Below are 14,765 nucleotides of genomic sequence, written 5' to 3'. Positions count from 1 at the left end.
GCAGGGCCGAAGGCCATGCTCCCAATAATACACTTATACCTACTTAATGACGTATGTCCTGTGGCCTCCTTGTACGCACAGAAAATGAGGGGTCCAATAAGGCCAGTATTTCAGCCTGTGCAGTGCACAGGGGAGTTGTTAGATTTGTAAGGACATGTGTGGTGTTAGGGAACATTGAAATTGACAACATGCCATGAATGCATTATTTTTCCAAATGGCTATCATTATATTCATTAGTACGCCGCCATGGGTGGCACATGCTACGGTGGTTGTGGCCAGGGCCTAGAGTCTTGGATGTATGGCCGTCGGCCAAAGGCCTTACATACAAGACTGTAGGCCCTGGCCACAACCACCACTACATGTGCCACCCATGCACACACCCGTAGTGTTCCGCTTTGATTGGCAATTTGTGGGGAGTGTGTGCAGTCTTGGGTGCATGGCCGAAGGCCATGCAACCAAGAACAAAGTGGTAAGTACTAGACTTGGAAGACACTGCACACCCATCCCATGTAAGATCTACAGACATACACCTAGGAGGGAAGCCTCTGGGCATAGGTACTGAAGGATAACACACCTATAGAATAACCCCCACTACCACACATCACTGAGGTGGTTGTGGGGAGACCCTGCACTCTTGGGTGCATGGCTAAAGCCCATGCACGCAAGACTGAATTCATAACCAGTGGAGTTACAAGTCAATATGGGTGTGGTGGATTGTGTAAACCAAGTTGGTGGTCCAAGGTTTCTGATCATGCAACACACGTCTCTGTTCTGTCTGAACCAGTATTCCTTTGTACCACGCATGTTTGCAAACAAATTTGTTATACTTGATTGTAACACCTTATCTTTTTCTTGTACTTTTTATATTAACTTTGTAGCTGACATATTTTGAAAGTGTGTTCCAGATTTAAGAATGTGTGCAACTCCATAACATAGTGTTGCTAATTCACTTTCATAGAGTAGGTGGAATATGTATTCAACATTTTGTCTAAATCTGGGATCTTGCGAATACATTCGTAATGAGTGGTATTCTGATTCCCCAATCTGAGTGGGTCTATCATCATATCTTCCACCTTTGCCAGTAGGAAATAGCAGTGGAAAAGCACGTGCTTCTATACTTTTTTTCCCAAATACTCATTGGTGACCCTTTGGTTTGTCGCATTTGGTAAGTTTCTAGTGCATCATCTATACTTTCAGTGGAATGCAATGGATCAATTGTGTAATGGTCTAAAAGAATGGATACTGTAGCTGGATCCAGAAGTTCGAATTGTCCAGTTTCTGATGGCTGTTAAATTATTTCAGTTGTTTGCCTTAAGCTTCCATCAGTATTTATTTCCTTATAGTACTCATTGTCTTTTAGATATTGTAATGCTTGTCTAACTTTATGTAAGTCCACTAATTGTTGCCAAATTTTTTTGTCCTTTGTTGGTACTCCATTTACCAAGACTATTAAAGAATGCTCTATTGAACGTTCCACTCCTAGAGTGTGTGCATTTTCCGTTAGATCTAATGGCAAGTAAACTACTTTGCCACAAATGCCTTTCACCAATTCAGAGGAAGGTAATTTTGCTGTTTTTGGATGAAGGCGTATAATTGTTAGAAATGGGTGAACTGTTTGAATTATTATGCTCGCATACAAATTGAGCTGTTGCAGGATTTTTGGTAATGGAAACAATTCCAAATTATTTGTAATTGCACGTGAAGGAGTGTGGTTGTTGTCTAATTTTGAAGTACAGTAACTGCAACATATTAGGCGTTCAGATATTTCATATTTGCTTTCAGCTAAAAGGTACAAAGCTAATTCAAACCATTTAGAGTCTTCATTGTTTTCTATTTTGTATGCTATGTCCACATTTTTTGTGTTCCTTTTGTAAAACGTTCTGCGGCAACATACACACACATGGTTTGATACTTCAGCCGATGACCTTTTACATTTTAGTATTTCATTTCTTTATGTGTATAATAGAAGGTTGCTATGTGCAGAATTGTTGCTACTATGCTCTAAAACTGTTGCATTTTCTACGTGGCTCTCACTTCCAAAATACATTTTCTGAATAAGGTCCATTTCTTCTTGTAAGTATTCGGGTGTACCATGCAGAAGAGTGGTATTTAAATTGCCTAATTCTGGAGCTGGACTTTTTGCATAGTATATTTTATACACTAAATTTCTTAGTTTGGAATGATGTACTGATATTATTTTGATATCATGGAAGGTACTTTTGCAAATAGGCCCAGAAATGCAATCTAATGAATGTCCTTTTAGTCCTGTGTCTATCCGCACTGCACAAATATCCATATTTTGCAGCACTTTCATTTTACTTTTGTCTTTACCTTTTACATATTGATTGAGGAACTGACGTAAAGATTTGAAAGCTTTGTTTGGAATGGCACCCATTGATGTGCACGGCCATTTGTATACTGGAAGGTGTGGTTCTGCTGAATCGAGAAGTAATTCTGAGTTTTCAGGAGATAGTTTTGTAAGCAGTGTTTCTTGTTCCATGATGGTAGTATTGATTTTCTCATACCCTCGTCCACTGCTATGGATGGCAATTGTGTTTGTTTGAATTTTGTTTGTATGCTCATTAAAATATGGTTCTGTGGTTGTTGTGTGACTTCATTCACCACCACAAACATGCAAAAAATTATTTTTGTTCACATTCCATTTATTGCTGAGTTTCTTTTGTAGTTTGGTACTTAGTTTTGTTAGTGCTTTCATCCTATTTAACACTAATATGAACAACTTCCTTTTGAGAAGGATTGCACTGTCCATGAGTGCTTGTAGAATTAACTTTCTACAGTACATTTTAAGGTGTGAGGATGATTTTGGTCCTCTTCTTAGTAGATTCTGAAGAACTCTGTGATGAAACATTTTTGCTAAAATACTTTTTTTTACTATGGGTTCTTCCTACACTATCAGGATTATTAGGAACATTGTTAGCTGTAATGGCAGCCGTTTCTTTTGACAACATTTCTGTGTTTTTTTACATTTTGATGGAGGAGGGACAGTTTCGTTAGTTGAGAGTTCTTTTATTATGTTACCCAACTACATTAGCTGGTTTGTACCAAGATTCTCTACTAACTCTACAACAGGTGGATGCTTACATTGGGCACCTTTATTTTTATTTGCTCTAATTCTGCGTTCCGTTTTACGGAGTTGCTTTTTGGTAGGCATTCTTTGGTGTCTGTTGAGAAAAAAAGTATACTTTGGTCTGTTGTCCAATTATATGTGTGCAGTGTGCATGTGTGCATAAGTGTGATGGGGAAGCTATTTGGCCTGGTGTGTCAACGTACAGTGACCTCTAACTATCATTTGGTAAGGCTACTTTACTGTTTGTATACTACTACAATGTGCTTCAGATGAGAGTACAAAGTGGCCTACTTGTGACGAGAACCATTATTAATAACCTAAATGCCAAAAACTTGCTACAGCAACTTCTTTACAAAATCTAACCTTCTAAGGATTTCTTATTTTATTTCAGTACCAAACACACATAGATTTGTCAGCCATTCTGCCTGTTATTCTTTGTTCAATGAATGGATATTTGTAGGTAGAATGGTTTACAAATGAATGCTTGCTTTGGTGCCCAAAATAAACAAATAACCCACACACCCTCTTTAAGGAGGTATTACAATATGAAGGTTGTACTGTACTTACTTTTTTGTGCAAGATGCCCTGGTTTCTTCGGATATGTCGTCTGCAGTGTAGATGCTGTTGATTCTCAGGAGAGTAGTCTTCACTGTGAATTAAAAAAAACTGTATCAATTACTTTGTGTGTTTGCAGCAGTCATGATACTGCAGACATTACTTGTACTTCTTTCATCAGAGGATTGTACTTTCATATTTCAACCCAGTCCACATGCACATTTCACTTCACTCTGTGCAGTCTTTGCATACTACTTTCAATATGGTACTTGAAAGTCCTTCAAAATAACTACATTTTTTAAGGGTTTGCAAATGCCTTGTTCTTTACAAAGTGTAGCATGCATAGGAGAGTGGTTTGAAAGCGATAGGGCAAAGTACTAGATGGGGAAACATTTTGTACTTGGTAATGAAAATCACAATGTCGAAAAATTGGGAGACCCTCCGAAGGACATGTCAGCACTACAATCGTGAGCGCTTACTATTCTCATACGATCACATTGCACATAGCATTACTGTAGGCAGTACAGAGTATAGAAATTCGACATTTTCACATACAAAATTGAGGTCTGCCCTAAATCATAGTTCACAACTCGTAAAGGGCAGACTCACCCACCAAGCCTCCTGCAGGCCCATTCATTCCAATTGGCGTCTCACCCGCCAAAAACAAAATCGGGTGATTTCATCCGCATATAAGACAAAATTGGTTGAGAGCTATGCCTAAATAGGCATGCTTGCAACGTATGTACAGGTTATGCGGAAGACAGTAAGCAGTCGTGCGATTTGTTAATGACAAATCGGCAATCTTGCACTTTAAAAGGGGGAGCCTTGTTATGTGTTCCCTATGGATATTTACAGGCATTATTTTGTCTATTTTAAATCATAAGGCTTCCACATGTACTCTGATTAAAATATACATACCTGTACTCTATACTGATGCATGTGGACATGTATGGAGCTGTACATAGAAATTCGCAATCCTTGCACAGTAGCTTGTGAAGTAGGTGCTTTGCAATGGTATGCGTTTTCCATTAAGAATCATCGACAGCCATTTTGAAGTGCGCAATGTTGATGACGGAGTTAAAACTAGCGATGTTCTATGTGATTGGTGGATGATTGTGCGCCTGCTTAGTTGTGTCCATTGAGGGACTCGCTTTGGTACCGCTGTAGAAAGGGTGGAAGGACTGGTAAGAGTTATGTGCCGCACGTAGGCAATGCTTGTCCGCTGGTAGGGCGTGTCACATACGGGTTTCTACAGCAAATCCTGCATGGAAAGACGACTGTAGGCATCAGCCAATCAGATGTTCACATTACTCTTTTGTGTCGGAAGACGGTGCACACACTGAAAATGGCAGAGGTGGAGAGGGTCAGGGTTTTGCTGCTTGGAGACAATTTTGTGCAAGGCTTACACATGTCGAGAGTAGGCATGTGGTACACCATTTCGATGTGCGAGGAGTGGAGGTGGTGTGGAGGGCTGACACTGATGCCAATGCTGCGGCAATTCTGCAAGTTTGCAGAGACATGCGTACAATGACCACTCTTCATGTGGTAATTTTGCACTACGGTGCTTGCCACTTGGGATCCCTGACTTCACATACTTTGTTGGCAGATTTGGCACAGTTGGTTGAAGCACTCATGACCATCTTCCCAACATCGAAAGTAATTTTTTCTGCTTTACTCCCGAGAGTACAATGGAACAACACTTGTGTTTTCTGTCCAGATCAAAGCATCGGGAGGTGTATCATCAATCGCGGCATTCGCGTGCATTCATGCTACGAGTTGGTATGTTTTTTTGTAGCCACGATAATATTGCCCCAAGCAATGCGCATTACTTTGAAGGAGATGGTGTTGCGCTATCTTCTTTGGGAAATGCAATGTTCTTTTGGAACATAAGGCTTGCTTTAGAGAAGGTTATGTAATGTTTGGAAGAGTAAAAAGAACAAAAAATAAAAAAATGTCTGTACGATATCTGGCCAAAAATTTAAAAAAAAACCTCTCTTTTCAGAGGCTACCTTAAAGGGGAAAAAGGGGAATAGTACTTTAATGTATCGTCGTCACGCTCTGATCCTGTACATGTCCGCGAACATGGCGGTAGTAAGCAGCCAGCACATATCACCACCAGGGATTCAAGGGTGCAGCCACATGTAAATGATAATGAGGCGAACTAGGGATTGGTCCATAAAGTTCAGGAGGTGTGTTCTGACCCACGTACTTTATTAAGACCATCTTCTCCCTCACAGGACACCACACAGCCATGGCTTTCCATGCTCGAAAACAGATTATCTGGATTGTGGGAGACTCATAGATACATTGGTTGAAGGTGCATGCAGAAAGCTGCAGTTTATCTACAAATCTCGGATTACCACATGCGGAAGTGTACTGGCATGACGTGCATGGCATGAGATGGCTGGACTTGGTACCTCTTTGTGTTACTTTACAGACAGAGCGTCCTCCAGATATACTGATCATTTATTGTGGAGGAAACAGTTTAGGCCATGTGTCTGGAATTTCTTTGCAATTTGCAATGAAGGAAGGACTTGCGAAGCTCATGGACATGTTTCCAAATTGTCAAATACTTTTTCCCCGTATTTCCCAAAGACAAAGATGGTTGCGTTCTTCTGCATTTGGTCCACAAATGGAGAAAGTGAGACGCAATGTGAATAAAGCTGTGTGTGCCTTTTTAAGAGATGTTGGCATGTCCTCTTTCCACAATGAAAACATTTTTTTCGTAGCAGTTTAATTTTCCGCAGAGATGGAGTCCACCTCACATATGCTGGCTATCAGATGTTTCTTCACAATTTACAAAATGCATTGCGCACTCTTTTGCAATCAAACTAACCTATCTGTATCTGACAATCCATTTTCCCCAATCCACTGTTTTTGTCCCATACAACACAACACCAAAAGGCTCTTTTCAGAGCCGCCACCTACTCCCAATGTACTCCCAATGTACACTTTATTGCGTTTGCTCCGCTTGCACCCTCCCTTCGTCCCTCTATGACTGTCTGCAAACTTTTGCTGAACTCCGCAGGGGTCTACGGCCGTCACTTCATACTTCTATTGTTATACTGAGAAAGGCGACTCTAAAAAGAGCCTTTTCTTGTTTTCAGTAATTTTTGTTGTTTTTACTTTCATTGATTAACAGCACTCGACACACTAGGAGAAGAGAAGAAAGAAGGGTAAGGAAGGGACACCAGCCACGGTGATATGAAAGGGCAACTGAACAGACACATATTAAGGGTGAGCTTTATTTAGGTAAGGAGCAGATCTTCTGGTGCTCGGTGACTGCAGCCTCAAAAGCACTTAGAAAAATCTCCCCCCTGCAGAGTACTGCGTCACAATATGTGCACACTACTGTCACCTTTGAAAGGTAAGGGTCCACAGCATTGCAAATGGCTTGTGAAGCAGCTGGAGGGAGGCGCTCCCCCACAGGTATGTCTCTTGTGGTGGGAGGATCGGATATCGAGGATGCTGTGGAAGAACTCAAATGACTACGCTCTTCACATGGCACCACCTTGCAAATGTCCGCAGTGTGGAACTGAGTGAGGTGTTGCTTCATGGTTGTCGTACCAAAACTGTATGTTCCAAATCTCCTGCGACTCAACACCACATCGCACTGGTTACACATCACCAGGTTCGCATGTGCTTTTGGTACGTTCCCATAAACGGAAAACAACCGCCACACCCACGACTCCCGCCGAGTGCTCCTAGTGTGGAGTTCCTCCACTTCATTCTCTTCCTCCTCTTCTTCCTCAATCTTTACATCCTCACCCATATAGCTCTCTGCAGGCCCTTGGTGGTGGTGGTGGGTTTGAGGATGGTGCAGAGGCTAATAACCCATCAGCAGCCTTGGAAGCCATACCGATTAGTTTCCTTTTGGTCACTACAGCTGTAAAGGCAACACAGCTCAATCTGCCCTCGCTAGAATGACAATGAAGATGCACTCGGGGGTGTGGCCTTTTGTAGGGGTACAGGGGTGTGCCTCATGACCGTCTTCATCTCTACAAAGCGGTACACACATTTTACACAGCAACTCCTGAGGTGGCCTATTGTTTGGATGTGTGAAATTACATGTTTACACTCTACAATACTTTGCCTTGTGTCTACAAGTTCATTTTTATTGTTGCGGAAGCACACCAACCGCGAAAACTAGTCCCCACGCTCAGCGTGGGTGCGGTCACATGATGACATACTCAACACATCAGCCCAAGTAATTAAAGTCCCCTGAACAGCAAATGCAAAGAATCAAACGTGTGCATGCACACAAGGGTCCTACGGACAGTGTTCGGGTTCTCAAACTACTTCAAAGTGCGACACAAGTGAGACGGACAGTTAGGAACTGGTGCGATGTTCGCAATACTTATGTTTGTACTGCACATGTGCATGCATGCTATGTTCACTGTACGGACAGTTCCAGTGTCTTTAGGACAACTCCATTTTGTTTGCCTATGAACTTGCCGGCCACCGTTCCTGTTCTACGGACGGCGCCATTTTGACTGCGCCCAATACGGACCGCTATTCTGTCCTTCACACACTCCCTTTTTACTCATTTACACCCATTCCGGACATCTTGTGTGTTCTACAAACATGTATTATCTCGTTTCCAAGCGGTACGCCGAGGTAGTATATCCTTTGGACACCCCTTTCTGTTTATGTACGCACATTTTCAAAAGATGGTGCAGTCACACATCACATCAGTCTTACTTGACATTAGACAGCACCCACATTCCATTGCTTGCAGATAGGTCGAACAGGGGTGCTGTTTGCGAACATTTTACGTCTTTTTAAAAAACAATTCTACACACAAACTCTTTCTCTACAACTACTGTACAAAAACATTTCAAACACACACACATCATTCTAAAGAAATGGCGGGGGAAGCGGACCCTGAAACAAATATGGGGGAATTAGGATTCAACACCGGCTGGTTATGAGTAGAAGATTTGTGAGGGGAAGAAGGGATGGAAAACGTCCATTTTCCTGTTTACGGTTTGGGGATGGTTCACTAAGGAATGGAGAAGCAGGGCAGGTGCAGGTGGGGCAATGATAACAATGATAACAAACTTTTCCTCTCACACAATCCTCCACAAACTCCCGTAAACTTTGAAAATTGTCGTTTAATATGTCCATTTTCTGCTCTATCCTTTTTAGCTTGTCTTCTTCTGTCTCGTTTATTGCCCTTTCTTCTTTTCTTTCCTGGTCTGTTAAAACAAAAAATACATAAGTTGAATGCCTTTAAAATACTGGTCACCATTTTGTATATTCAGAGCAATGTGTACCATTATTGTCGCTGTCTTCAGACATTTCCCCATGCGGAAAATGCTCCTCCAGCCACTCCAAAGTACTAGCCATTTCTGAGTCAAAACAACAGGAAGAAATTATTATTTCTGCACCACATACCACAAAAAAAACATCACCCATATAAAAAAATGACCTGCACTCACTCTTTTGCTGTAATGTCCCTTCGTCGTACTGCGTCCGTCCACTGTCATTCCAGGCTGCTGAGTTTCTGTGAAGTGATTACGCTGGAGGCATCCTTTCTTTTTTATGGCACCCTCCACTTTATTCTACGTGGTTATAAAATGTGTCTTCTTCTTTTACCAGCTTCAGGTTTCCATATTTACTTATTACTACTTATAATATCTTTATGTCCTTCTTCTACGTTGCACATTTTTTGTGTAAGACAATAGTACATTTTCAGATACCCCCTGCATCTTTGGGTAATGTTGATCCTGTCCAACCCTGTGGGCAAACAGGCGCTCAGTCCGTCCCTTTCCAATATCAATAGGGAGTGGGTTCTGTATGTTCTATGTTAAATGTATGTCAAGTACGTAGATTACACTACATATCTCTCAAAATCACATGATTACAATCTATATTCTGCTCAACGACTTCATTGCCACTATTTCATGCTTAAGTTCCACCTTCCAAAAACCTATTCAATTCCCTACAAAAAAAACTTTGTTACGGGGACATTACGGTTAAGTTGCTTTCCTAAAAACCAGTGAAATTCACTACAAAAAAAACTTTGTTGAGGGGACGTTATGGTTAAGTTGCCCTAACAAAAACCTATACACGTCACTAAAAGAAAACTTTCCTCCTCCCTTTATGCTTCAAATTAAAACTGAAAAACCCCTGAAATTCGCCCATTATGGTAACCTGAGCCCCCAACCCTGCCACCGCCCTGTGCACTGCTAACACCCAGACCATGAAAGATGTCATCTCAAATGTCAATGATGATATCAATGATGACATCACTTGCTTAGCCCCTTTCTTTTCCTTCCCTGCCATATATATATATGTGCATTTGGTACAACAATTTCCCTAAAACAATGTTATACTTCACAGTGCAACCAAACACCACTGCACATTCCCCCATTATAATAAGCTACACAACCATCGGTTAGGTGTATCCCGTCATGTCTTTAGAAATTGGCCATGTTTCTCCAGGATTTCTCAATTTTACAATTAAATCTGGTGGTTCATCTCCATTTTTGCCTTTCAGTGAGATTGGAAAAGATAAAGATGGTGTGATGAAATAGTTCCATTAGTTTTCCTGTGTCTTATTTTATCATTAAAGTAAGGGAAACTCCACATACATTCCCCAAACCATTGCCTCCACCAGGAATTAGTATGACATCTGGGTGCCCTGTACTTCTCAGACTTAACAATTTTGGAAAAACTTGGAACCAACCAATTCTGCAGAATCCAAACCATTTAATTGTAAAATCTCTGAAACCTAGGTCCATGTTAGTATTTAGTTTCTCACAAAAAGCCAGCAACCATAACAGCCAACTGTCTCCAAATAGCCATGCAGTTTTCAAACTAGCTGTGACATCTGTAATATTTATCTGTTTCCAGGAACATGATCCCTAGTTTGAATTTCTAGTAGTTTGTATGAACAGGGTATATATGATGTGTGTGGGTGTTGTAGCTTCTAATTGGTTGATGGTGCTGTTGATATTATTTGTGGCTATACAGCAGCCACCCTTCTGCAGCTGCGGCTATATTAGGGAAAATGACACAACGTGTGTTTGTGGACGTGTGGTAGCCGCGGCTATCTGCAATTTTCGGTTGGGCGGCATCTTATATGAATTGAGCAGGGGCTTGTAAGAGACTAGGGCAGTGGAGGAGAACTTTAAGGAGTGGAGGGGGGAGTTTGTGGAGTGGAAATGTTGGAATGTCTCAGTTGGAAGGAAAAAGACAGAAAATACAATACTTCAAAAAAAATAAAAAAGAAAATGTAAAACGAAAAATACACAAACTGAACAAATCACAGTATAAAGGGAATAAGAATTAGGGGATAACTGTGGTAGCAGCCATGTAGTTATGGTTAAGTTGCTAAACACATAGGAAGAGCACTTTTTGTGTGGCTTATAACTTTGCTCCCCCTGGACGAATCATCACCAAAAAAAAAGGATATGGCCACTATGAATTGTTCTACAAAGTTTGGTGAGGTTTGGTCAAGGGGGGGCAAAGTTATGGGGGGGTTCCAAAATTATTTTTTTTCCGATAAACATAATGGGAAATAAATTTGCTCATGCCTACAGCCCAAACCGCTGGACGGATTTCCACCAAATTTGCGACAGGGGCGGCAGCTTTGTCCCGAAAGCATGCTTTTGTTAATTTGGTGTAAATTCATCCAGTAGTTCTTTTTTAAACAGTCAAAACGTAAGGCAAAAGAATTGGTGATTCTGTGCCAATTCGGGGGACTCACTTCCCTGTTCGGTCTGCGGGCTGGCCTCGGATTGGCCAGAAAATGTGCAGACTTTTGCGTGGTCTGCGGACATCGGGACACGCTCGCTGATTGGCTATTGCTGAAACGTGAAATGCGTCGGTTTTTCTGAACCACCCACCATCTTGGATTCACTGACTTTTTGGGGGTCCGCGGACAGCGCTGTGAAAACATTTTTAAAAAAACAGCATTTCACTTGTCAAACTCAACAAACAATCTCTGGGGATGTGGGAGGGATGAGGATTGGATTTGATATGGCCATAAGAAGCCAATAAATGGGTTGTTTCACCCCCCCAAAAGTCTGCAAACACTCCAGATGTCCTGGGGCAGTCCTGTGGTGTTTCGAACACTTCAGATGTCCTAGGACATCTGTACCTATTTTGGCATTACTGGTTTGGGGAAAAGCAATTTTTGGATGGCTTATAACTTTTGCGCCACTCAGTGAAACTGCATGTAATTTTGGAATTGTATTCTAGGGCTAATCCTGAATTGTTTTGCAAAGTTTTGTGGGATTCTGTCAAGAGGGGGCAAAATTAGAGGGGGGTCCCAAAATATTGTAAAGGCACATAAATGTGGTGTCATTTGACGAATCTGCACAACATTAGGCAAAAAAACGATTTTGGATCTAGATATGAATGGTTTTCTAAAGTTTGGTGGGATTTTCTCAAGAGGGGGCGAAATTAGAAGGGGGTTCTCAACATTTTTAGAGGGCTTATAACTTTCTTGCTATTTGACGAATGTAGACAAAAGTTTTGAGATATGTTGGCATAAGGTCATGATGCAGAAAATCTGGCTACTTACTGGCCATGACCGCTAGGGACGAAAAATCGTGTTAAAGTGGCTATGTCTACCTGAGACCTGCTATGTGGTAAAGTTATTCAAAGGTAGGATAGGTTTGAAAGAGAAAAAAAGTGCTTGTGGTAATATGTTCATAGGGTTTTGAAGGCTGCCATGGCAAGGGAAGAGGGGCTGTGTACGGAGCCCTGCCTACTCTTTTCATGTTGGCTGTCTTGGAAAAGGATTTTCCTTCCTACAGCGGGACGCCGCAGGCATCCCGCTATAGGAAGAAAATTCTATGTTTTAGCACCCTGGGTTCGCGCTTTGGGCAGAGTTTAAGGGACAATTTGTAAATTGGACACAAATATTGTTATATTTAGTAAGTATGATATTAGTTGTAGGAAAATAGCATGCACTGGTAAAAACCCATGAAATACACTAAAAAAACGTTTTTAAAGGGACGTTATGGTTAAGTTGGACTAATAAAAACCTATCAAATTCAATGAAAAAACTTTGCTAAAGAGGCATTATGGTTAAGTTGCACTAATAAAAACCTATGAAATTCAATGAAAAAACTTTATTAAGGGGACAGTATGGTTAAGTTGCACTAATAAAAACCTATGAAATTAACTGAAAAAACTTTGTTAAAGGAACGTTATGCTTAAGTTGGACTAATAAAAAGCTATGAAATTCAATGTAAAAACTTTGTTAAAGGCACGTTATGGTTAAGTTGCACTAATAAAACCTATGAAAGTCAGAAAAAAAAACATTGTTAAAAGGACGTTATGGTTACAAGTAAAATTGAAAAACCCCTGAAATTTGCCAGTTATGGTAAGCTAAGCAACCATAACTCGCGCCACATCCGTGCACTGCTAAGACTAACAACCAGGACATCAACGATGACATCACAAATATCATTGATGACATCACTTTATATTTTATATAATATAATATATTTTATATTCCATTTATATTAATAAAAACAATTTCTTGGAAATTCTTCAGGGGAGGCCCTGTGTGAACACCAAACTGTTCTATATACAACAACCCATTGCACATCCTCCAAAATTCTTATAAAGCTACTTTTAACATCAGCATCCTGGTTCTTCTCTAGGACTCCCAGTGCAGGTTCTTCAGTGGGAGGGACCAAAAGATGACATAAAAAGAGGGTCTTAATGCCTCTTTTTATATAAGCTATTTATTACCTATTATGAAATGGCACCTTCAATGTGGCTTAGTGACCCTACATACCGGGTCACTATCATTCCAGACTGATTCCCTATTACATACTCACCCACTGGGTGTTCCAACTGTTTGCCTAGGTTCTTCGGAATTATTTTAATTCTCTTCAAAAAGACACAGCCATCACTTCTGAACATTCCGTCTCAGGAGTACATCTATCCGTGTACTTATATAAAAATAATAATGGTAGAGGGTAGTCAAGAAAGTGAATTGCCTCTCTGTCTCCAACAGAATCCCATTTGAACAACACTCTTCTACAATTCTAGAACCCCAATGTATGTGAGCTCCACTTGTTAATCTTTAGTCCACATGGCTACATGTCCCACAATGCCTCTGGTGATGTGAAGGAATTGCATCGCTTTCATACTCACAAACACTGCAGACTACATTTCCCATAGTACCCTTCCTGGTGTTCAGCTCTTCTCCTAATTTCCGCATTCATGCGGTATACCGGCTACAATTCTGATAAGCTCCTTATTACGTATTAATTTAACTAAGAGCACCTTCTGGTAATAGAGTGTGCTCCTTTGCACAACTTCCGTTGTTGCCTTCTGTTTCTGCAATATTTGTGTGTTTCTTAAAGCATGTGTTCATGTATCTCTACTTACCTCTATATCTACTTTTCACATGCACCAGAACACTGACATAACTCTGCAAAGTTTGTGCATTTCTTAGAGCATGTGTTCATGTATCTCTATATTTCTCTATATCTACTTTTCACATGCACAAGAACACTGACGTGAACAACCACCTCAACACTTACTTGTAATCTGTAGTTTATCTGCTCCTATTCTCATCACGCTTGGTCGCCTGATCCCGAACTTCTACTGCACTACGGAATTCATCATTTACAGCCTTTGGCATCTAATCACCATTTATTGCATGCAAATCTAATCAGATGCAAGCACAAACCCTCTTTACTAAAGCTGTGGTGCACACATTCTAATTAACACCTTCTGATGTTCACCCTGTTGCTTCTTACTGAGTATTGATCTCTATGGATGAGTTTCCGGGTCTGGTTTCACCTAGATGGATGGTGCTACCTCAAGGTCTAGGTAAAATACCTCTCACCTTCATGGTTCTTTACTCTAACACTCCTTTGTTGTTAATTTGACTAACGGTACAAATATTTACCAGAATGAGTGCACTATATTGTTTTCTACCGCAGTGCTTGCTAACATTTCTAAGGTGAATGACAGCACAGGTCACCTGCTGTTTAGTTATTTCGCTCTTCCTACTGCATATTAAAGACAAGTTACCTTTGTTTCTTTTTGGTTCATAGGTAACGAGCTTGCTTCTAATTTTAAACCCATGTGTAACGAACTTGTTTCTCTTTCTTTTTTATTGATTTAGTTGAATTTAATCAACTTT

The sequence above is a fragment of the Ambystoma mexicanum genome, chromosome 6p, assembly GCF_040938575.1.
Source record: "Ambystoma mexicanum isolate Mex_15411 chromosome 6p, UKY_AmexF1_1, whole genome shotgun sequence".
Taxonomy (NCBI): domain Eukaryota; kingdom Metazoa; phylum Chordata; class Amphibia; order Caudata; family Ambystomatidae; genus Ambystoma; species Ambystoma mexicanum.
The sequence above is the reverse complement of the archived record's forward strand: the minus strand, read 5'-3'. Positions refer to the sequence as shown.